Below are 25,909 nucleotides of genomic sequence, written 5' to 3' on the forward strand. Positions count from 1 at the left end.
CTGGAGTTTACTTAACTTCAGTATAAGTCACCTGGAGAGCCTGTCTTGGGAGCAGTCACTGAAAAGCACATTGAGATCAGAATAGATAATGGCTGAGCACATGCTCTCGAAGATATTGCAGCCAAAACATACACTGGTTCTTCAGATAAGGCAAAAAGAGGCATTTTAATTACTAGCAGATTATTCTACTATGTCAGTGTTATGTCCCTTTCTGTTGGCTACTGCCCAAGAAGGATGCTGATAAATTGGAATGGGATCAGGTATGTACCACTGAATGATGAAAGGATTGGAAACATGCCCTCAAGTGCAGAGACAGTGAGCTAATTGAGCTGTTGTTTTTTCTCTGTAAAGCAAAGATCAAGGGCTAACTAGAGTCTGCTAGAGTCTGCTAACATCTATTTGGAGAAGGGAATTTCTAAATAACGGACCAGCAGTCTAGCCAATATGTAACTAGGTAAAATAGCTGGAAGTTCAAGCTAAACATTTTAAGATTTGCAATTAATTGTTCTGAACTTTTTCCAAGGGACTCTGGTATGTTCTTCATCCCTGGAAATTTAGACATTTCAGGTTTCAGTGATGCCTTTGATAAAGACATCATTTTTCACTCTAAAGGTCTTACTTTATTTTGAGATGTGTTGTATGTGGAAGGAAATAATTTTAAAAAATCAGTGTGTCAAAATCATCACTACAAATTAGGGGATTGGAATTTGTTCAACATAATTACAAAACGATGTAATTTTGTTGGCTTTCTTTTTGCCCCACCTGGGGATGTAAAAAGCAATTCTTACAAAAGTGAGCATGTTTTACAGTTTTCCTATCATTTGCACTACAGGTGTCTGTCTTCCATCTCTGACAGCTGTTTCTAACATTTCCAGGGGGGTGCTCTCCTGGGCTTCTCCAGGGCTTCACCTCTGCCAAGGGCACGGGGAGCCTGGGGTTGCCCGATGACAGTGACAGGAGCACTGTACAGCTCTCATTGCTTTATGCCTCTCTTTTATACTGCACAAACCCTCTTCTTGCAGAGGCTGGTTGTGTTTGAATGATGCTGTGCATCTTTCTTGGGTTTGGGTAATTTAGGTCCCTCACTCATCACTGTGTAATGCCTTCCCAGCCAGGCAGAGATGAGAAGCACGTTATTCAATAAAGAGGCTTTTACGATGAAATCTGTTTCCATGTTGGTCTGATTAAGCTTACATTTGTTGACCTTCAGGTCTTGGTTCAAAGCTCAAGCGGATTTTAGCTTTGAGTTAGAGAGTCCTTCATTGTAAAGAGCTGTTGAATTTACAAGAAGACTCCTCTGGGGGCTGATTTCTGTCAATTAGTTATCTGAAATATGATGATTTATGAATACTTGATATAGTGTTGCTGGATGGATATGTTTAGTAAACTGCATGTGAAAATAGTGCAGCTTCCTTGAGATCAAAAAGATGGAGAAAATAATACTTCATGATGATCAAAAAGATGGAGAAAATAATACTTCACGATCTGTAATGTGCATATGTATATTGCAAGGCACAGCCTGCTTCCCAGACAACTAGGGAGAAGATTAAATATGGATTTTTAATGGGTGCATATTTGCAATCAAAACCGTTTGTCTCTCTATAATGCATTAATGTACAAACACAATATGAAGGAAGATGTAGAACTCCATATTTGACGAAAGATGACTTTTATAATATTTTGTATGCCTAAACAGCATGTGTTTTTATTGTAATTCATTTTATCCGCTCTGTTCTGAATATTGCAAGTGTTCAGGAGTGGGGTGTTTTTGTTTGTTTGTTTGTTTCTTTTTTTATTATTATTATTTTAATTTATGGTGACAAGTTTCAGTAAATTCTCTGAAGAAGACCATAAAATTGGACCCCTTGGATTGCTGTGTGAATGGATCAATGTTCTATTTTCCAGTGTTATGATAATGAGTTAATTTTAAAGATGTATTGAGTGATTTGCCATTAATTCTGGAATTAAAATTTAGCTCATGTCTGGACAACATGACAGTTTGCTTCGGTGCTCAAGACAAAAATTGCAGAACTGTAAATGGGATTCGTCTGAGTGGAATTTAGCTCACCTACTCATGCCAAGAAATTAAAAAACTTGAGGTGGTCATCTCAGCTCAGACTAAAAGAGATCAGTGCTTCCAGGGCTAACATCCCCAAGACAGGAGGACATTCAGCGGGCAGGAAGGCGTGCTGGGGGGTCCCCGGGGTGGTGGGGAGCATCACAGCAAACCTCCTCTGCTCCTTCCCCACTTCCATCCTTGAGATCTGTGAAAGAAGATAAAAGCTACCTCTGGATCAATTCTGTAAAGTAAATATTCTATAATAAAATGTGCAGTGAGTGCTGCTGGAGACCCCCAAGGAGCAGCAGCACCTCCTTCATGCACAAGGGAACAGGGGGTACAGGCAAGGACAGAGCTTGGTGGGGTTGCTGCTGCTTCTCATGTCTCTAGCCCCAAATCACAGAGGGTTTCCTCTAAAGAATAGAAATTTAAAGTGGCTAATTCACTTCAGAAAGCTTCTCCTCTGCATCTAAACAGCAGGAAAGAAATTCATGTCTCCTCTCTACCCAGGAGCAGACCAAGGAAGATTAAAAACAATTGCAGAAATATGGAACATAAAAGCATTTCCTTTTACGTTCTGTATATGCAGTATAGTATTTATGATCATTTTTTTTCCCAAGGCAGTTTGGAACAGACATTCAGCATTAGGTACAGCAATTTTCAGCGGTGAAAGGAGAGTGAGCTCTGACTGCTAGCACTCCTGTCCATGCTTGCACTGCGCAGTAAGAAAGTACGTCTGAAACCAGAGGAACAGTTTGACATGAGCTTTCACACCCGGGCTCTTACTAACTCATTTTGCTCAATGTTCATGTCCTTAAATTGTCTCTTTTCACAACATTTCAAGGTGTCTTTTCCTTTTTTTTTTTTTTTTTTTTACTTTTTTCAGCAAGAGCAGTCTACAATATATACCTATATACCTCCATACACACTTGCTGAAGACAAAGCCATCACCCATACAAATAAGCTGTTACATAGCCAGGAACAGGGGTCTGGCACTGGGTGGCCTTGAGGTCCTTTCCACCCCAAACCATTCTGTGGTTCTATGATTCACTCTGTGATTCATACATACCATGTTCTCAGGAAGGGCAAGGGATACACGTCCTGTGTTAGGACTGGTGATGGCAAGCCAAGGAATGAAGAGGAGGGATCCAGTCAGCTACATCATGGCAAGAGCTGTTACATCTGACTTTACCTATGTTAAAAAAATGACTACTCTCACACAGCATAACCAGACAGAGAAAAGATGCTTCAAAGTCACCCCTGAAAACCTTTGAGATACCCTTTCCAACCACTGTGCAGCCAACCCCAGACATATGAAAGAAATGCTGCAGGTCCCCAGAACACTCATAGGAGTGTAGCAGGGTCCTGCCACCATCATCATTATGAAGTTTTCCTCACTCTGCCTTGATGGTCCTTTGATGACACAAGTATATCATCTCAAATAAAGAGTCAGGGCAGTATGGCAATGAAGAAACATTTCAGTTTGAACCATAGCAGGGCGTCTTTCAATCACACCACAAAAAGACAGCTTCTTTCCCAGTACAACCCAGAGTATTCCCAGGCACCCTCAGTTCCTTTCCCTGTATATGTTGCTACCAAAGGTCACACAATAAAAAGCATTAGGTTTTGAAACTCAACGCAGCCAAAGCAGGAAAACAGGTGAATTGCTTTCTGACATATATACTCGACCCCTGCACGACTCATTTTTATCTTATTACTCTTGGGAGGCCAAGTTGGAAACGAATAAAAACATATATTGCTGTTTACATGGCACTGCAGTGTCCCCCTTGAGTAAACGCAATTTTCTCCTTAGAGGAAAAGGAAGGCTAGGGACAGCAATGACTGTTTCCCATCGCTGATAACTGGTTGAGAGTAATGCTCTACATCTTGCCTTATAAACATTCAAAGTTCTACTCTGTAACCCAAATGCCCAGTACAGAGGACAGGTTGGCTCATTAACCCTATTGTGTATTAGCTGTAACATTTCCAAAGAGCCTTGCTTTCCAATTACTAAGGCAGTAGTAGCATTATCAAAGCCGTGAAGTTGTCTTCTTTTTTCCACATAATGTCAAAGAGAAGGGACAAAAGTGCAGCATCTGAGTGGAAAAACTGCATTTCTTTAGACTTCATGGTTATTGTGTGTTGCAGTACAGATGGTGACTGCAACATGTAGGAGTTCCTGACACAGGCCAGGCTCAGAGATAATTCCAAAACTTTTCTGGGAAACTGGTGGGCCTGGGGTCACCAAACAGACACCAACCTACCTGGAAGCAGCACCAGCTCTGGCTGGGTGTGATTTGACAAAGGACTAAAACTGGTTGAACGTGATCGCTCCGTGTGCAATCACATATGTATTTAAAGGTCTTGTGAATCAGGCTATAAGAGGCAGAGGCTTCTTGGTTCCAAGTTATAAGGAATACTTTTTTTTTTTTTTTCCCTTATTTTCCAATTTTTTTTTCTGGTTTTCTGATATCTATTTAAGAGAAAGGATTTTTATTTTTTTTCCCTTATTTTCCAATTTTTTTTTTCTGGTTTTCTGATATCCATTTAAGAGAAAGGATTTTAATTTACAATATGCTTAAATCCCCTTTCTTAGTTTGGGTCAACAGAGGCATAATTGAGGCACTATTCTAAGTTTTAGAGAAGCTGCTTTAATGATTATATTATGTGTAATACCCAGATCTTAGAAGGTGTTCAGAAAATAGTCATGACATTTCATTAAATATCAAATATTAGGAAAGACTTGTCTGATATAATGGGTAATATTAACGTGTTTTATAAATTATGCTGATATTTTCACAAAATAGTGGTATATTGGTGCAGGAATTATGGGTACTGTGCTCTTAGGTTGTTGAAGAATTTTTACACCACTTCAAGCTGAACTATTTAAAAGTAAATATATTAAAATATCTAATTGGAGGCTCTGATTAGATCAGGATGGCGTTTGATTCCACATTGATATAAACCCGAGAAACCTGAGAACCTACTGATATCACTAGGAATAACGTCACAGAAGACCAAAGTGAGAGCAGAATCAGACCATTTTTATTCTTATCTGGTGAAATATGAGCAAATTGGTGGCACATAGGATTTCATCGTTTTCAAGGGCAGCCAGTATTTTACCAGCCTTTTAAAGAACAGGGTTCTCTCACTATGTTTCATTTACTGCTCCTTTGTCAAAAGCATCATATGGCACCTCAGTGACTTTGACTTCCGCCAGGTTTTCCCTTTATCATCCCATACATATATTTGTGATGATTTGAGGACACACAACACAATTTTGCCCTCAGATTTAGTTTTGCAATTGACCTCTGATATTAATTGTGAAATGTATTTATTATTAATTAGGCATGAATTTTAAATAACTTTGTGTTGAGCATCCCAATGCATAAAATCTGGATTTCTTTTCATTTCTGCAGCCAGGCTTGGCTGTTCATATTCATTTACTTGACATTTTTGCATGTTTCTCACCCACCAGAGATGAGGATATGATCATCTATCACTTGGCATATTTATATGTACATGGATGGATAATTAAAAAGAAAAAAAAAAAAACTATCCAGTATATTACTTATTGTGTTATGTACTATGATTATCACGATTACATTTTATTGTAGCTATTAAATGCCAAAATATTTTCTTTATCCATAGAGTCTGGATTAGTACTCAGTTACCTTTTCTCTTTCCATGGCAGGAGTACCTTCAACCCCATATATAATGCAGACTTATCTCTGTCCTTCCTAGCAGCACAGCCCTAGAGAGTACACAGGAATTCGGGACCAGTTTTAGGGGCAACTGCTGAACCCCCAGGGGACCCATAAGACCGAAGGTGCGTCCTGGTGGCAGCCTGCTGCCAGATGTAAGCTTGTCGTGCCCACGTCCAGAGCCAGCCAAAAGCCGCGTGGCTGCGGTTAGCGTAGCAGCGAGCCCTGCCGTGTGTTCACTCCAGTACCGCTTGGCATGAATGTGGCCATATGGCTCCTGGGCAGCACAGAGTATGTCAGAGTTCGCCAAAAGCCCCTTGGAAAGGGGCCACATCTGCCAGCAGACCACTTTGTAGACCCCTTCCAGGGAGAAGAGCAAGTTCCCCACATGGGGCACGAGCAGAGAAAGGTCCTTGCTCCACCGAGTGGCACCTGGTGCCAGCGGGCAATGGCAAATCTGTGCTGGAAACGGGGACGGGTGGCACAGAAATGCCAGCTCAGATAGTCTTGCTATTTAGAGGTGGTGCTTCCAACAGTGTTTTAGCCTATGAAATCCGGGGGCTAAGCAAAATGCTGTCTAAAATTGCTGCAGCAATAGGAGGGCTTCTAGACTGGAAGTCTGACACTGCATCAAGGGTGTTTTTTTTCTTCACAGAATAAGCAAGAGACATTTAAACAAATCTTAATGGCTTTTGCAGAAAAGCTGTTTGTGAAAGGTCATCGTAGAAAGTCCTTACTCAGATGGGCAGGCTGACGGAGCAAGTTGCTGAGCTTAAACAGCAATGTACCCAAACAGCCGTAGGTGGAGCTCAGAAGTCTGAGAAGCGCTTTGACAAGTGAGATTATATAAAAAGATCAACATAATTGTCAAAGGAGTAGCATTACAGGGATGACAGCCAAGCAGCAGGTCTGCCCATCTTCACTCACCCTGAGTGGTACCCATCTGGGTCACCAGCCCATTGAAAACCAGGTGTCTTCAGCTTGAGTTAGCTGGCAGGTTCCCCTCTGTTAATGATAAGAGTGAAAATGTTTGATTACTATTGATATTGCCTGTTATTAACAATGGATCCACACCAGTGAGTCTCAAAGCTGACAAAGCAGGGCAGGTCTTCTCAGCTACAGCTCAGTACTGTATTTATTTACTAGCCAAAAACGACAATAGAAAATCTGTGAAAATCATGACTAACATCCTTCAAGGTGCTGACTAATTTTTTATAACACTTTTTGGCAGCGCTTAGAGTAATTAATAATAGTTAAAGCCCACAGCCCACCTCGCTCCCTCATAGGCAGCAGATGAAAGCTTAAGCTATAAGCTAATTAATCAAACTGTCAGTAAAGAAAGGAAACCTCAACAATGACCCCACGCTTCTTAATAGCTTCAAATCAAGTAGTTATCTCTGGATTGTCTGAAAACTAGAGACCATTATGGAGAATTCAAATTGCTAATCTTTGATTTGAAAATTCTTAAACACTTCTTATAGATGAGAACTGCCTTGTACAAAATCTGTGTATACTCTGTATACTGTGTTTCATCACACTGTTTACGGTCACAGCCATTCTGTTCTCTCCAACCTGAGCTTTTACAAAGACTGACCATCCAGCCTGTCTCAAGGTTACCAAAATGTACAAATATTCCATACTTGGTTTTTGAGAGTGTTCATTACATGTAGAAGCCCTGCTGGATGTGATGGTGGAAGTATCAATGCAAGTGGGTAACCTAGCATTTCCAGACCCTAACTTATTTGCCTATTTGCAATTTGAGTTGTTCTAATGAGTTTTGACTAGCTAGGTGAGGCTGAAACTAAATCAGTATGACTCAGTCATCCTTTACTATTTTCCTTTTAAGGGCTGGATCAAAAGACAGTAGATAGACTTTCATTTATTTAAGAGGATCAGGCACTTAAGCTCCGTTGTGTGTAGATGAATGACTAGGGCAGTAATAAAAAGAGTGTTTTACAGAAAGTAAAACATGACTACAGGGAAAAAAAAGAAAAAAACAACAACAACAAAAAAAAAGGAATTGAAAGATTGCAGCCACCTGGCCAAGAATATAGAAATAGCTCATTCTGAGGTTTTCAGACGTACTGAACTCCAATAATTGAAGAAAAGTTTGGTATATCTTAGATATTAATCTTGCAATAATGTCATTTTAAATGTAGCTTTACAAAATATTTGGAGTGCAGTTTAATTCTGAATTGACATTTACTAAGTTTTTTTATCAGCAAAATAGGAATGTGCTTCTGTGAACCCAGGGCCCACCTGAGTTCAAGTCCTATCTGTAGAGCCCAGCACAGAAAGCAGAGCCATTTCCTGGGCACAGAAACTGAGAAACCACGAATGCAGATAATTTCAAGTACATTTGCATATGAAGTGGCTCTGCTTTGTTTTGCTCTATTAAAAGTTGAAAAGGTTTAGAGATACATACAGGTGGTATTTGGTATTAGAAATTATCTTCTGCAGAGTTGCACCACTTACCTCTGCCCTTCATTTACTTTTACAGGAGGGAAGGATGGAGCCATAGATACGGATGTTTTCCTCCCTCCTGCTCTGACCTCATGGGAGCAGGGCTGGAAGATCAAGTGGCCACTGGGAGCTGTGGGAGATTGCTGATGCTGTTGGTGCTACCAAGTCCCCTAGTGTGCATATTTTGTCTCAGGAAATCCATACTGCTAATATACATAATAATTAAATAGGCTATAATCAAATTAACTTAAAAGTCAAGCCTGGGCAACTGCTTTGGAGCTGCTGATATGGACCTCAGCTCACTGATCTGTCCGCCCCTGCTGGTGAGAGCTGACTTTTATGGGAGCATCCGCAACCAACATCTCTATGGAAAACTGCATTATATTTCTAGTTTTTGATCATTCTGCCTTACTTATTGTTAGCATTTTCCTTACTGCCAGTCCTTCCCACATACGTTGCTACCTAGTTAGTACACATAAATACCTGAAACTGTTACCCAGTTCTCAGGATCTTTTTCTTTGATCTTTAATGTTTTATTTCTTTTCTCCCTGTGCACACACTGACAAGTTTTTCTAGTTAACCCAGGAGAGTTTTCACAGCACACTCATTCTTTTTACTCTTTCATCTCTTCTGTTAATCTGGTTTATCTATATTCTTCTTACATTAGCCTTGTTATTTATATTTCACAGGCTGGATATTTACTTCAGGGATAAGTCATCCCTGTTTTTGTTTGTTTGCTTTGTTTTCTATAAAACATACTTCTCTTTTATTAAAAAAAAAAAAAATCCCGTCAAAGGTTGCAACACCATAAGTCAGAGAAAGCAAATTCTTTTCATTTTCTATTTCATATAAAGCCTACATTTTAATTAGATTGTTTTCTTTTTCTTTTTCTATTGTCAGAGAATAAAATTTAAGACAATATTCTTCAATACTTTATGCTTTCAATAAATAATTTATACTGATGTATATCCTAAGCTACACTAGCTGCTTACTTTACAAGGGCAAGGACTCTGCCTAAGGAGAATAGTATCCATAAATAATCTAAAAAGATATATTTAAAGAAAATAAATGCAAAGGAATCTATTTAAAATAGAACTTTGGAAATCAGACTGCAAAAAACATATGATAATTTTGATCACTACCACACTCGAAGTGGATATCTAGGTCAAGTTTACAAAAGCATTTTCTCTCTGTAGACTTAGGAGTTTTAGGAAATAGGTTTCTTGAGAAAAGCTGGATTATGATATGAAAACCTGGAAAGCATAAATTTCCCTAGCAGGTTTGTGCAAGCTGCATGGGCTGGGCTTGGTTAGGGGAATAGAGAAGCATGTGTAACAAATCAGATATGTCCAAAATTTGCCTGCACTTCCTTGAATATTTTCAAGCTTTTGGAAAAGGTATTTTGAAAATGAAATTGATAATTCCAGTACACCAACCTCTTCTGTTAAAGCAGAATTATTTAAGCCCACAGTTTATGCACAGTTCCAATGACAACAATTATAAAACAATTAGAAGAAAGTAATCAGCTGCAACAGAGTGATCTATCCCATCCATGGATTAACAATTCCCCTTCCTATTTAGATATGCAGCATTTTTTAACAAATATTTTGACCCAGTTTTTGCAGACTATTTATGCAATCTCTGATGTTGAACTAAAATGCGTGTGTTTGATGTTTAGTGAATGAGGTAGCACATCATTTTCTTGTTTTTACATCAGCAATCAATGTATTTTTTAAAATTAATGTCTGGTTACAGTTCTTATGAACTTTATCCTGCTGTGACTCCTTCACTGTGCCAGTATGGGCATTGTGCATGCACTTTGCCCATTTATGATTTTTTTATTTTTATTTTTTTATTTTTTATTCTTATTTTTATTTTTGATTTTTGATTTTTTTTAATTTTTATTTTTTTCTCAGAGGCAGTCCATCTTCAGAATATGCAGATTTCTTGTCTTTTCACACTTGTGCCTGTTTCTGGTTTAAATTTCAGAGTAAGGATTCAGTAGTTTGTCATAACCAGATGCAATTAAGAGCAAAATAAGTCTAAGGCAAGCTGTCTGTGCAGGCACTGTGCACCTGCCAGGAGCTGAAGATGACAGCATTAAGTAACAGGTTGCAGAGGATGGGTGTCATTTACCTTTGGTTAGTACTAGAAATTGAAGTATGATTAGAAATATCACTAAAAAGATAGAAAGAATAGGCTTTGTCAACAATGGAGCGTATGTATACCTTGGTCTGCAATGTCACACTGATTCCTAAGAGATGTTGTGGCCCAAGACCAAAATTTTTGCATATGCACACAAAGAGAAAAACAAGGTAGGATGTGAATGAAAAATGGGTAATCTCTCCCATAAATACATCCACAAAAAAAAAAAAAAAAAAAAAAAAAGTACAATCATTGGCATTTTTCTATAATTAGTAATCCACATCTTTGAGTCCTTACCCAGTTTTATTGTTGCAAAATACCCATTGATTTCCAAAAGGTGTTGTCATACTAAGGATTTCAGAATTTTATGACAAGAATTAGGTGGTCCGCTCTTTCCAAAAGGAGATAGAGAGTGTTACTTACATGATATTATGGCTAAAATATACCACAGATTGAGCAATAACACATTATGATCTAAAAAGTTGTCATTTGATTTCAGTCTTCTTCATATTCAATGAGAAGTAGTTGGAAGGGGGTTAGTTTGTTTTCTTTTCCTTTTAAACGTATCAGTCAATGTTAAGGTCTTCTTTCCACCCATACTCTGGAAGTTTTCCTATCAGATCCAGGAACAACTTGAAGCACTCCCTCAATACTATGGGATGAGGAAAGTGTGAGCAAACTACCCTTAGCTGCACGCTATTGCTCTGGGGTCACTCACCTTGATGCGTGTATAAAGACCATTTGGGAGACGTCTATTACCCCTTTGCCCTCTCACTCCTTTCAAGCCCTTCTCCATATCTGGTCCCTGGGTGCTCCTGCAAACTGCGGGACTCTGTGTTTGTGGTCTTTTCACATCAAGTGACCAGCACCTGCTTGCACAACACCCACTTGCGCTTGCACAGCACTGCAAAGAAGTGTCATCATCTAAAATCGCAGAGGAGCATTAAACAGCTTCTCCATCTCCCAGGCACAAAGTGAATACCTGCTACATGCTTGCAATGTGTAATTAGGTCACCTTTAAGCAGAAGTATACTCTGCTGCAGTAATGGAGAAGGGAATGTAAAAACTTTGCCACTTCACTGTTGCTGGTGCCCACATGCTGGACTAGGCTGACCCCTGAAGTGCAATGTAAGCAACCTGTACTGGAGCCAGTCTTGTACAGCAGACACGTTATCACCCACTTTGTTGGCTCATTCCCCATAAAATGTAGGTACCCACTACATGGCAAATGTAAATGTTGTGAACTTTCACTTGAGTAGAAATTGTCATCTACAAAGCAGCATATCAGCTAGATTTCACTACACAGGCTGCTTATTTATATTCTGCAAGTGCATAATCCCAGAAATACAACCGAAAATGAAGTTTATCCCAGACTTGTATCTTCCTGCAATATTAAGGATGCAAGCATCAAAATTTTATCTGCTTAGATCATGCCGTGATGCACATTGACTTTCATCAAATCAGTAATTCACATATAAGTATAGCTACATGTGAATTTTTACAAGGGCAACATTACTTTTTATGGCAACTTTACTTTTATTGATGCACATTTGCTCCCTTACTTTCATGCAGCATTTGGGCTCAAATCTGAGCCATTAGCTTCTATTTTCAAATAACCTTGACTTATAAGCACTGTATCTTGGCTTTGGTTCCTCAGGTCATCTTGTGGGTACAACCTCTGCACCTCCAAAAAGGAACCAGAGGAACTTTGTCCTCCTGAAAAGCAGATCATTCTGTCTGTACTTAGATATACCACTTTCCTCCATTTCTGTGTTACTAGATTGATATATGCCATGATGAATGGCAATTTTCTTAGCTAAAACCAAATACTCTACAGTGAGGAGACTGTTTAAATACTGCAAATATGATATGTATATACTTAAACATCCCAAGTCTGCAATTCCACCTCCAGTTGAAAGGCTCTACAAGAACAATTTCAAACTGAACAAAGTTTACACTGGCATTATCATTCTTGATTTTGGACTCATTAAAAGGTAAGACCAGAATAACTTTATGTGTAGAATGGTTATCAGAAGTAAATCACTTAAGTTTTGCCTATTGCTACAAAGCATGGATCCTTTTTATTATTTAAAGCACATGTTCAATTAGAGCTTCATTGCAGTTAGTAGCATGATGTGTAAACTGATGAAGCCCCATAAAGCAGATGGTTAAGGCTCTGGACAAAAATAAAAGAAAGAACATGTTACACTTCATTTTATGTGGCAGTTCTTGTGTACTATAACTAAACGGTAAGGTACTGAATGCAATGTAATGACTAATGTGGCAAATGCACTGCTGTGCAAATAAACTGTTATGAGTTTCACTTCATTTTAATTAGGCACTCAGTTCATATTCTTCCACACTTTGAATAGACCAAGCAAATAAAAACATGGCACAGTGCTTTGTATACAGTTTGTGTAATGCTCAGTATACAGTTTAGTTCCCCTGTATTTTTATGATCAGTGTATAAGTGGTCTGGTAATCATAGTACATTTATATTGATGATTGTCACTGGAAGAGAAAATTTATATTTTGTTGCCCAATAGAAATATCTATGAAAATGGAGTGGGTCACTAAATGACGGAACTCACGCAAGACAGAGCAGCAGACACATCTTCTGTAAGTCGTATATAATCTGCAAACCATGAATTGTTGTAGACATTCTTGGTTGGTATTACTGTAATCTTCAGACCATGAAGTGCCAAATTAACAGTTGCAGACTTTCCACTCCTTTGCAGTGCAGAGGTCCAGATCATGTGCAGTGCAGACTTCTTTAAAAAGTGCATTTATGCTGCTCTTCCAGATGCCGACTACTTCAAACTGCACAGTCTGTAGCTACCATGTCTCTTGTCTACCAGGACACTTGGGTGATGGCAGTATAGGCTTCACAGCCTTACCTGCAGCAAGACTCAGCTCTTTTTAAGCGAAAAGAAAATTTCTTGGAAGTAAATACATAGGGGGTAAACAGAAGCAACAGCTCTGAGTACAGAACTGACTTTTGCATAGCACTGTATCACTTTTTAAGCAATTCTGCCCCAGTAATTTAACCCAACCATAACTGCAGCCCCAGTCCTAGGTTATATACTCAAAGTACTGTGTACAACACTGCTATATATGCCATTTGTGACAGTGGGACCTATCCTTTGGGCAGTGGATCAATATCACACTTCATTCTACAGTCTGTTACTTTTACATTCAATGGTCACAGCTTTTGGTTTGATCTGATCTCAAATGAAAGACTGAGAACACAAGAGATGCGAAATAGGCTCCATGTACCATTACCAGATAATATATTTTCAATCAGGTTCATGCAGCTACAATATGGTATTTATATCTAGCATTCAGGGATTTTGAACGTCTATTGCGGGCGAACTACTTGAAAGCAAAGAACCATGAACAACATGACAAGCCTTAGAATCCGCGTTAAGTCTAATGATGGTCCTTAGCAAAGTGGATGGGACGTATTTGTAAGCAATCAGTTAACAAAATTATCAGGAGGAACAACCGCTCATTTTGCTGCCTCTGTGAAGCTAATCTGCTGAAAAATAGTAAGATATATATAGAAGTACATATATAAATGTTATATATATGTTTATGCGCATACATAGATAATATACTGTCTAGGTGTGTGTGTGTATTGATATAAATACACCTATATATATATATGTATGTCTGTATCTGTGACATTTTTGGTCCTTTGGGGTATAGCCTGCCATTGATCTTCATGTGGCTATAATTATATATACTCTAAATTTACCACAACTGTTTTAATTTCATTTTACTGTTGGAAACCCAGAGTTACACAGGTGATTCGATTCACCTCAATTTTGTCAAATCACACTGAACCTGTGGGCTGAAACCATTGGTATCTATTTAAGCAAGTACATTTGCTCATTTGACTCTCTAGGTAAAAGAAGCAAGAACAGGCTGTTTGTTAGACCTTGGAAGCACTTGGAAAGCATGGTAGGTGGCAATTTCTGTGAATGTCTTGTGTTCAACAATTACTGGAGACTAGGAGATGGAAGGAACCTAGCAGGGGACTGAAGTCTTGAGAAAGAGCTTGAGGAAGATACTTAAGGTCCAGGCATAATATAGAATAGATACAAACTCTGAGTAACCCAGCTACCTTTCCCTGTGGGCCACTGTGTTCTAAGCCATTGGTGTCAGGGAAATACTTGGTCATTTATGCCCAAGAGCAGAGAGTTTTTTTCCAGTTGTGTTTCAAGCTATCAAGATTACTGGAAGCTATAGAGAAGATCTGACTGAAAGGTTCATTACCTATTCCATGCAGAGCAAATGCTTTTTATCTATTTGCAGGGTTAGCATTATGTGCAGACAGTATTATGACATCTAAGTAATGTTAATAAATTTCTGTGTTCTTAATCTTCAAACATTTCAATTCAATTGACTAGTTCATTTTAAATGGGGTCACCACTGCATTTTTTCTGATGTGCAATGATTGGTAGATTTCCCTGTGGCAGTATTAAATCATAGTAGTGAAATAGAGTTCAAAATCCTCTGAAGTAAATGCATAGTGTTATTTTGACCCTATGAACGGGGTCAAAATAGGACAAGTTACGCTTGCAAATAACCTCTTTTCAAGCCTGTGGTGTAGATGCGTAAGCTCCACCGATCAGGAAGAAAACAGTTTCTAGTGCTACTACAAGTCCAATGTACTTCATGAAGACCTGATATCAAAGAAACATTCTTCCAGGATGCTCTTGGTTTATTTTATGCTGTTATCTTAGCAACTTCCCCAAAATGGAGGGGGAGAGAAGAAATGGGAGTGGTTATCTTAACCTGTTCTGCTGAAGGTTCTTGTTACCCACATCACCTCTCCCAATGAGTTATGTCTGTAGCAGCAGCAGCTTCTCTGTTGACATTGTCCTGCAACTTTCATAGCTATTGCAATCCCTAAAAGACATCCAAGAGTTATTATTTTCATCCTTGTGGCTAAGAACTGTTGACACGGAAAACTCTTGTCTGCTTGATGCAGGCTGTCACAGCATAGGCCATGTCCTTTCTGTGAGATGAAGGGATCACAGGCTGGCTCCTTTAGTGCACAAGAAGGACTCTTTTATCATAAGAATATCCTGGAAGACTTCTTCAAAGTTCATACAGGCCATGAAAACCTCCCACATTGCTAACAGTTTGAACGTCTTGCACTAGAAACACTTCTTTAGGTATATTGTCTGTATTCCCAGGCCTGCAGGACTAGAGCCGTCCATCAACCTAGTGTTTTCTACTCTAAATACTTATCTTTGCTTCTGAGAAGCTAGGAATGGGATGCAAGGGTAAATATAATGTATGCTTGGGTCAATACATTGTTGTTTTGTCACCTGGGGAAATCAGAAGTAGTGTGGAGCATTGTGCTAATGTGAGTGCTTTAAAATTGGTTGCAAATTACATGCTATCTGGTCTGCCAATTACCTGTTAAGACTTAATGGTCTTAACCTGTTCTTAGCTCACTTGTGTAGATGACAGCTATTCAAGTCCTTCCCAAGGCTAATTAGGAAAGCATAATTATTGACATCTTTTTACTTCATCCAAATTGTCAGCTGTTCACATATTCCTCTGGTACTCTGGAGACTTAAAACTTGATTTACTATCTATTGTTAGTGAGATCTGTCCTAACACTTGATCTCCCACCTATAACACTTCTCCTTTGGGACTCCAGCCTCTCCATCCACAATCTGGACTTTGCTTTGGCTGCTGAAGATTACAGAAATGGGAATGAGGTGTAGGAATTAGATGTCCAACAAGAAGTCAAGAAAGATTGCTTCTCACAGCTTACTGAAATGAACTAATACATTGGTCAAAGCAAATAAATATCCAAGAACTAGAGAACTTGGATCAGTTGTCACAGGGCGGGGAAAAAAGCTGCTGCCTTCTTGGCCAATCCATCATCCAGAATTCAAACTAGTTAATTATCTTGAAGCAAGGTGCTATAAATCTCTCAGTCTCCTTAAAATTTCCTGTCTGTACCTGTGCTCCTACCAGTTTTCAAGTATATCTTTATAAATAACTTGTTTCCCAAACCAGGGGGTGAGCAACACTCTTCAGTGGTAAGAAGGCTGCTGTTGTGTTAATTGGCACTGATATGTGAAGTGGCTGCTGATACTGTTGGATGGGTGTGGCCTGAGGATTTTGAGCCTGTTAATGTAACTTCATAAGAATGAAATTTGAGAAACAAATTTGGTATTGTAACACTTTCACGGGCTTTTGGATATTTGTGTTGCTCAACATTAGCAAGGAACTTCTTTTGCAATTTAGTCCACATAGTTTTCAGCTGATAAAGCCACAACAGAGCCCTTTTATCACAGCAGGAAACTTCCCTCTCCCCTCAGATTTTGAGCAATAACAATTCTGTGGGGTAATAATTATTCTGGATGCACTGTACCATGTAAATTAATCTGTTGCTTTGGTAGTACTACTCCAGAAGCAATGCTGATGGTGTATGCTCAGAATGAGCAAATTAATTAGCCAAACTGTGAAATCAAATAAATCTCACAGCAGTGACCTCTGTGTCACTGAATAAAGAAAGACATTAAGTTGATGTGTAGTTGCTTTAGTTGAAGTAAAACCAGAACTTGAAAGGGCTAAATGTTCTCATTATTCTGACTTAAAATAGATGTTCAGGCTGGCAATACATTGCTGGCAAGGGGAGATTGATATTTGATGTCCATTTAGCTTTTTTGTCTGGATCTGCTGAGAACAGATTTAAAAAGCAAGTGCCGCAAAACAGAATGCTTCACTGGGAAGCTGCATCAATGATAAAAATCAAAACCTATAGATTTCCTATTGATATCAGTTTGTGTTGCATAATCTCTACTGGACACGGGCTCACTGCAGCTATCATCTCATTTGGCTTTGTGTAGCACTTGGTCTCAGCTGCTGAAGTTGGAAATCCCCTTCAGTGCTGATGCCTTCATCTTGTCCTCTCTGGGGGTGATTTTCCAGAAGCTCTGAGGAGCATTTGTGGTTTTGGATAACAGCAGTACTCCATCCTATCTTTTCTCTATGCTAAGTCAAAAAGTTTGATATTTGCAGCTTTTTACATAGCAAACAAAGGAATTTTATAATGATTTGCAGCATTAAGATTATACAGCGGAGTATGCTCTGCAGGCTTGTGGGTGTTATCAGCCATGGTGTATCAATATATGCTGATGGAACAGAAACTTAGTGATGTTTTGCAAGAAAGTAATTAGATAACTCAATCTTGTGAGGCTTTCAAGCTTGCTGCTATCAGTTATTGTAAGAAATATTTTACATGTGAAGAAAATATAATACTGTTTTTACTGAATCTGTCCAGAAAAGATTAGTGATAGGTAGAAAAAAAAAGTTCACTAGGTTCTTCTCTCAGAATTTGATGTTCGGCAATCAATAAGTGTGTAAGACATACTGCTGGGGTTGTACATAACGAGAAAGTTTTGTGTGAATCAGTGGTAGGAAGAGTTCTGGATAATCTAAACTATAAAGACTTTTTCACCTGTAATCAGCAAAATGAGGATGAATGCTTCATCCAGCTATGGATGTGTTGTATCTGTGGGGGTTAAAAACAGTAAAAATCACTGTACAGTCAGTAAATATAGATATATGTAATGCTGATGCGTACAAGATGGAAGAAGGGAGTTCTATGGATACACTTGATTTTGCAGTGATTAATAGTAATGTACTAAGTATTTTAACAATCCTGGGTCTTTCAGAAGTGAATGCCCCAGTAGGTGCAGCTGCTGGTTCCTGCTGTGCCCCAGATAGAAGGCCAGTGCCAGGTGCAATCCAGTAGAGGGTTCAGATGAAATGCAAAGACAAAAACCAATAGTGAACCCAGTGGGAGATCAGCACTCCATTCTCCATGTCCCATTAAGCTTGTAATATGGATTCTTTAAGGACAGAGGGTTTTTCCATTAAAGGAACAATATTCCCCTTTAAGGAACTCCAGTGATAATTTTTCTTCAGAGACTTAATTTACACCATGCTTCCTCTAGAAAATAGAAAACCAATATTTCTTGTGAAAGAAACTTTCTTGGCATTTAACCCTCCTAAAGATGCCCCTTTCTCCAGTACCTCTGCTCTTGCTGTAGGCTTGATCATGCTCAGGGCAGGGACAGTTTTCATTGCGGGGTCAGCTTCAATGCTACCACGAGTCACTTTGATATCTCCTGGGATCTCACCAGTAAGAACTGACACTCCTACAGTGTTCCCAAGGATGATCTGCAAATTCATTCATAATACTTGTGAAGAATTTCAAAGGTAATCTCAAATTCCTGTGTAAAGGAGTTATGAGAACACATTCTCACTAAAGGGGAAGTGAATAATCCCATCCATTTACTGCTGATGCTGAGTAACCCATCTAAACTCCTCTCATCCCACTTTACCTAACCTCCACTGAAATTGGGAGAAAGGCTCTTACCCTGTTGAACAGACCCTAATCATGTGTGCTATCTCTCCAGTTGATGGAGAATGTGATGATAATAGTATGTATATCTCCCATAAAATAATTGCTTGATACTGCAGTGGTTTCCCATTGATGTTTACTTTAATTCCTATTACAAACCACTATCAAATCAATCCAAAAAGATTTCAAATCTATCCAGAAGACTCTTCAAAAGGTGGAATCTTTGGGATTTTTTTCTTTTAGAAAACTTCCTCTTACAAGCTTTACAACTAATAAATTATATTTCAGTATATTTGATTCAGTTCTTCCTTTGACCATACTGATGTAAATTTGTGGAACAATTTCTGATTTACATCAGTATAACCAAAGGGAAAACCAAGTTCTTAAGGGTTCATCTGAAATTCAGGTTACAGGAGCAGGGTAGAATAGGCTGATTAGGAGCTTGCATTGAAATTTTGATGCGGGGGGAAAAATCTGGAGAAATCTTAAACATTTGCTAAATTTATTTTTTCAGTTATACAAAAATTGCATCATTTCAAAGTGATTAAAATTTTATTTGGAGTATTATGTTAATAAATTTTAGTCTTTCAGAGTTTATGAATTATGGAATATTATACATACCAATGCATTATTCAAACTAATATTTTAATATAAATGAATTGGAATAAACAGAAACAAAAGATTTTTTTACTTTTGCTAAAGGAATATTTTGACACCGCCAAAACAAATCAAGAAATATATTTCCTGCTTGAAAACCTTCTTCAAATTTCTCCCCTGCAACTACTGCTAAACTGCATATTTCAACCAATACATAATTCTTCAAAAAGCTGTAGACCAATTGTAATTTTAATGTTTCCTATTCAGAGTTAAAATATACTTCAAGTGCCAGATTAGATAAATATACTATTGTTTACAGTTATGATAACCTTAAGATCCTGAAAATGCCTTAAAAAAGGCTAATTACATGCTTTTATTTGCTGTTAGTAAAATCAGAAGAATAACAACCCAACTCATTTCATCCCTACTGTGATTTCCTCTGGGCTAATTAAAGTGTACTCGACTGATATCTTAACTGTGAAGCTATAGGCAATCAAAATATTTAAAGGGACAAGCATCATGTTAGTTCTGTACTATCTTTAATGAGCTGTGCTGCTGAACAGGGCTGAAGATGCATTAATGGGCACTAAAATCTAAGTGTCCCAAGAAGCCTGTGCCGGACTGTTGGGGTTGGAGTTGGATGATCCTTAAGGTCCCTTCCAACCTGAGCCATTCTATGACTGTCCTGCCCATACTTATGTCAAGGGCTCAGGTACTGAATGCTGGTGAGGGGTAATACCAAGGGTGGCACCTGCAAGACTCTTAGCAAGGTCTCCTATTCACCCTCTCACACCCTCTTGCTTCAGCCCTGGTACCCATTGAAACTCTCCTTGAAACCATTCCATGGGTGTGTCAATGGGGTCAGTCAGCATCTGTGCTGCTTTTCTACACCAAGCCAGGGCGGAATCATCTTTGGATGTGGAAGCAGTAAGAAGTAGAAGCTAAAGCCAGAGCTACTGGCATTGCCCAAGGGTGTTACTGCTGTGCATGGACCAGCCAGGTGCTTGCAACCCCAATCTGCCTCTGTCTACTCCTGGACATAGTGCTTGCTGCCAAACCTCCAACAAGAACAGGTCTTGTTCTATGTACAGCTATTGATACTTCTGCAGCTTAGGAAAAGGAACCTTCAAAATACTTCTATTCAGAGACCAAAATAGGTTTTACACACATATCTATAGTACTAGCATACATAAGTGCTTTGCGGGAAATGGACATGTCACTGAGGTCAGAAAAGGGTGATTAAACAAAAAAATCACCTTCTTATTGAACAATTCCTGCTTTATGCCTCAGTGGCAAATGGACAGATTTTCATAAGTAATAGCTAGATTAATGCTTTTAAATGTCTGGCTAATGCATTGTGAAGCTGATGAAAGAATGAGCTCTTAAGAAAAGCTGATTCTTTACAAGCAACTGCCATTGACTTTTTTGACATTGACATTTACATTTATAAGTGGCATGAATGGACTATTCTTCACCTATAAATGCATATATTTGTCTTTCCTTTTTCTAGATGCCTCTGCTTGCTGATGAGTCTTTAATGCCAAGATTCAGTGTATTAATTTTTACAACTGTTGAGGAAGAGAAATGCTAGAATGGAAATACAAAGTCCTCAGCCCTTCCCTCTTATACTATATTATCATGCTCTAAGGCAATAAATAACAGTGATTCATTCAGACTATGTAAATCTCTCCATTAAAGTACTCAGTAGGCTAAAGAGACCATCAGTGGTCTCCTGTGGTTTTTGTTTTCTTTAAATGTTAATATTTAGCTCATCTTATTTTCTATCTACCCTAAACAGTAGTGTTCATGCTTGCTACTCCTGAGGTAGAAATGGGCATAAGTCTTAATTTTTTGGGCATCCAGCCCATAGGGGATGCCTGAAGCCATGAGCAAAAACTGTTGTTTGCTTTCAAGATAGGAATACTAATTATGTCCTAGCTTCAGTTGCAGCTTTTCTTATTCTTGAGAAATGAATCTCTCCATCATGGACCTGGTCTACTGTGATTTTTCTCTTGATTTGTTCCTTCCAAATAATATTTTAATTTTAATAGCAAAGCATAATTTCCAGGATAAAATTTTTCTCCTGCAATTGCTTGTAATGGTTTTGCTTCCCTTATTTCTAAATTTTTTAAATACACTTTATTGTTCAAGTTAAGGTGAACAGGAACAGACATGAACAAAACCATTTCTGTTTTTTACATGTTATGACCTGAAATTACTGGGGCAAAAATGTACCACTACCAAGTGAAACTTTGCTATACTAATGAGATTTAAGCAGTACCTACAAGATGTGATCCAACATTTAAGTGCTTAACCTGAAACAACTCAATTCCATCCATCATCCAAAGCATGTATGATATTTTTATTCAAGCATTAAGTGAAAATAATTCCTTCTGCCTTTACCAGAAACCCCAGTCAGTGCCCCATATGTCAGTCAAGGTCTTGTTGTAACATTACCACTAAACAGAATGAAGAGCACAAGGGCTTCGTAGCAAAGTGAAATTTGAAGGGTTCTTTTCTTTTTAAAGTCCTAATTACAGAGGATTATGGTTATTTCTTACACTGAATATTATCTTAGACTATAAGAATTCATATCTAGTGAAGCTGACAGATGATAGGGCTTTATTAAACATCAGTTGAAGAATTGGAGTTGGCCTCAAAGAGATGATCCATTTTGTCTCTTGCTTTTTACCAGTATGTACTTCGAATGACTCACAGAGAATTTCTGCAGTCATTTGCCTTGTCCTTGAACTTTCCATGTCTCATGTGCAGGAAGAGAGAGACATACTACTAATAGGAAAAATTATCAGGTCAATCTTTTTAGTTCTTGTTTTGTGTTGATAGGAAGAGTACTAAATGTCCAAGGTAACTTGCCACTTCTCAAGGTAATGCATCAATTGTTTAACAATGAAAAGTACCATGAGATATATAGCAGAAGATGATTGGGAAAGCAAATCTGTCCTTGGCATGTATGTGCTCTCTTGCATGCTTTCCGTCTTCTTTAAACAAATGCTAGGAGCACAGAAAGTGCTGAATTGGAGCTATACGTTTTCAAGGATGAGTACAATATTATAATAACAGACATGTGGCTGACCCAGAAAATATAACGGGATCTAAAATACTAGAATGTAGAATTTGCCAGAAGACTCAGCAAAATAAGGGAAGTGGTAACACTGATAAGGGATTATATGTGATCTGTGAGGAGAAAAGATTGCATTTTGGTGGACAGAGCAAAGTAATTTTGATAGAATGTCAAGGCAACCAAGTTCTACTAGTTTTTCTGTTTTTTCCCTTTGATTTAAATTGTCCCTTGTGAATATGCTTTACAGCATATTAGATTAGAATCTAGGAAAGAAGCGTCATGATTTCCCCTAAATGGCACAAAAAGCTACTCCAGCTGTAGTCCACAGTTAATCCTGGATCCATGCAATTGCAGTAAGATATTTATGTGGTCTTGGGGCTATTCAAAATGATACCTTAAACCTCACAGCCCAGAATTTCACTGTAACCTAATTCTTCCTACCATTGATAACTCTGCCAGATAAAAAAGGGTGTTTCTAGGAAGCAATTAAAACAATTTTCTATTAGAAAATTTTTAAAAAATAATTAGGTGGCTGATTAGGCAATATCTAGCTCTTCTCTATGGCAGGCCTGCAGACATCTGCCAATCAGATACAATAATTACTTGCAAATCTCATGGTTTGTTCTGCTCATTGTTTAACCAACTGCTGTTGTTACTTCACCTGCATGGTTGTCAAATGCTCTTGCGCTGCAAGGAAGCAATCATCCAGAAGCATGTTGGCATGTTGGCACTTCCAGTTGTGTTCCCATGCAAGAAACACTGAGTTTGACACTGCTGTGAAACCAGGAAATGTTACAACTACTGAAATATTAATTGAAAGAGGACTTGCTTCTTGAGAGTCTAATGGTAGTGTACAGACAATCCAGCCTTGTAAGTAAGGAAAAGGAAGACATTCAAAATCAGACTCTGGTTTGGCATATGTGCACAGATTTCATAACATGAAAACCACCAGTATTTGTGTATTTTATATGTCAGCAAATAATCTATCCTGTTCAAGAAAATATCTGAAGCAACTTGGAACACCGTAAAAAGTGTGCATACTATATTAAGGGCTGTAACAAGGAAAAAATTAGCACAGATCTGCAACTAGCTTAGAAAGGTTTGATATTGATATAAAAAATGTTGTCAAAAATGTGTAAATTGTCATTAAATGTAAAAATTTCTCACATCATTAGACACACTTTGATTATTCAGTTTTAAATAATATTTTGTACAGCAAATTATTTGAATTAAGTGGAAAATTCCTTAATTAAAGGAATCATCTTTATTTTGATGTTCCATCAGTTTTAAGAGCCAAATGAGTCTTTTCCACTGCAGATTCAGAACCATACAATAGTTCCATTCACGTGCTTTTACAGACATGAAGTGAAATGTTGACCCTTTGAAATGAAAGGTTCTCATTGGCTTCTATGGGTCCAGAACATGGTAGCACTGAACTAATGAATTATTTAAATATTCAGGGAGTAATATACATGACTAAAGTAGGAAATACAAAAAACACCTCACCATTACTTCAGATTGTGCCTGCATAATCTATAATCCCTATGCTAAAGAGGAGAATGAATAGACTGCTGGTAGTACTGCTGCAGATAAAGTGTATCTGCATGAACTCAAAATAATTGGAAACTGAGAACCCCCTTTTTCTCAATAAAGAGTAAATTCCTATGCTTTTTACAACATAACTCAGTGAAGCTATTCTTCCTTCATCTTTACCAACAGTAGAGAGAGAGAGGAGTAAATGGTTAATGAAGTCCTGGTACAGATCTATTGCAATTTGAGTTTCATCCTTTCATTGGAAAGATTAATATATATTTACTGAAATCATCTAAAAATCTGGTGAAGAAAAGTCTTTTCACTGCTTCCCCACTTTTTTAGTCTAATCTGTCAGCTATTCAAAGTGATTTTATATTAAGTTTAATTAAAGGCCTCACTTTCATTTGGAAAAGATAGGTTTGGTTTAATCAAAATAAATGGCTGGAGGATGACCACTCCTTTGGAAAGGCAGACTTTTCAAAATCTTTTCTTTCAAATGTATAATAAAAGTTTTTTTCTGCAAGGTGACATTGAATTAAATGTCCCTTTTGAGTCAAACTGGTTTCTAATTCATCCTTTCCAGCTGGATAGAGCTGAGAAACACTGGTTCTTAGATTTTTTTCAAATAAAAATCTGTTGAAATTAATGTTTCTGAACAGTTTTTAGTTCTCATGAAGCAGTATGGTTCAAAGAAAGTATTTCAACCAAAACTCAAATACTTATTAATGATTAATGTATGTTTAAATGTAAAACTTAAGTCTAACATGACATTGAGACATACAAGGTGAATTTCATATCCTTACTCCATGGCAAAAAATTCATTGGTGCAAAAAGGGGAAATGCTTTATTGATGCTCTGAATCCAAGTTGAAGCTGTGTTCAGGTGTATTTATGAACAATTTATCCGTCCATTAAAAAACATACATGGATACAGCACTCATTTTTTCATGGTAGGAGCTTTATTTTCAAAGCAAATTAAGTCTGTTGAGATTCTCCAAGCTAAGTAAAAACTCAGTTTAAAAGAAGAGTTAAAAATATTCCCATTGGCCATATCCAGCCAACTTGCTAAGAAAATCTTAGCTATAAACAAATCACTACAACAAAATCTCTGAAGAACAGTTGCAGGGTTTGTTTTCACTATCAGAATTTGGAAACTTATCTGCTGTGAATCCTGGAAGTTTCTATCTTTGGATGGGTGTGAGCTGAGGTTCTTATGGAAGGCAAATGTGAATCTGCCAGACCAACTGCATAAATTTCTGTGAATTAATGCAGCTCCACTGTTTTTTACTGGGCTGTAGAAGTGTGCAAATCACAGCACAATCACTGATATTTTTTTTTGCATTCTGGAGCCTTGCAGGAATCATCTCAGCACCTCCTATAAACACAAATGCGTGAGCACAGACTTACACAGTTTGGTTAGTGACTCTTTGTAGTCATTCTGATAAAACATTGATAAGAAAGAAAATCAAATCTGAGCCAAACTATTACAGCCAAAGCCAGAGCAGTTGTTTCATAAGAGGTTTCCATCATTTTTCATGTTGGGGCACTGATAAGCCACTCCAGCTAGCAGTAAGCTCCCTACAGGCTAGGGAACAGCCAAGGAAAGCTTATGATGTGCAGGGGCTTCACATGCTAAGAATTAAGAAACAAATTAATCCTTGCAAATTATCTCAAAACATGCTCTGAAGAATCAAAGTGCAGTAAAATACTCAGAGGAGACTCTTGCCTTGTACTATGGCAACTGCTGCAGTGGAGTTGGTTCTGTGCTAACCCACATCCACCTCTGGGAGGTTAATAACGGGCCAGTTCACGCAAGCATCATCAAAACTGCCCTCCTGGGCTGCCTTGCCTGATATTGGGCAACAAGTGTTCCACCAGCATGGGCAGGGCTGAGCATTGCAGAACCAGCATCATGCAACAAGATACTCT

At 38.2% G+C, this 25,909-nt stretch overlaps 1 long non-coding RNA gene across 1 annotated transcript in view; it reads left to right on the forward strand.

Moving 5' to 3' along the window:
* Nucleotides 1-14,288: 14,288 nt before the first annotated feature.
* LOC121075612 overlaps nt 14,289-25,909 on the forward strand; it is a 32,664-nt gene continuing 21,043 nt past the window's right edge. The window contains exon 1 of the long non-coding RNA XR_005823071.1: nt 14,289-14,334. This is a non-coding gene — a long non-coding RNA (uncharacterized LOC121075612). The remainder of the gene's footprint in view (nt 14,335-25,909) is intronic.

The sequence above is a fragment of the Cygnus olor genome, chromosome 10 (genome assembly GCF_009769625.2).
Source record: "Cygnus olor isolate bCygOlo1 chromosome 10, bCygOlo1.pri.v2, whole genome shotgun sequence".
NCBI classification, from domain to species: Eukaryota; Metazoa; Chordata; class Aves; order Anseriformes; family Anatidae; genus Cygnus; species Cygnus olor.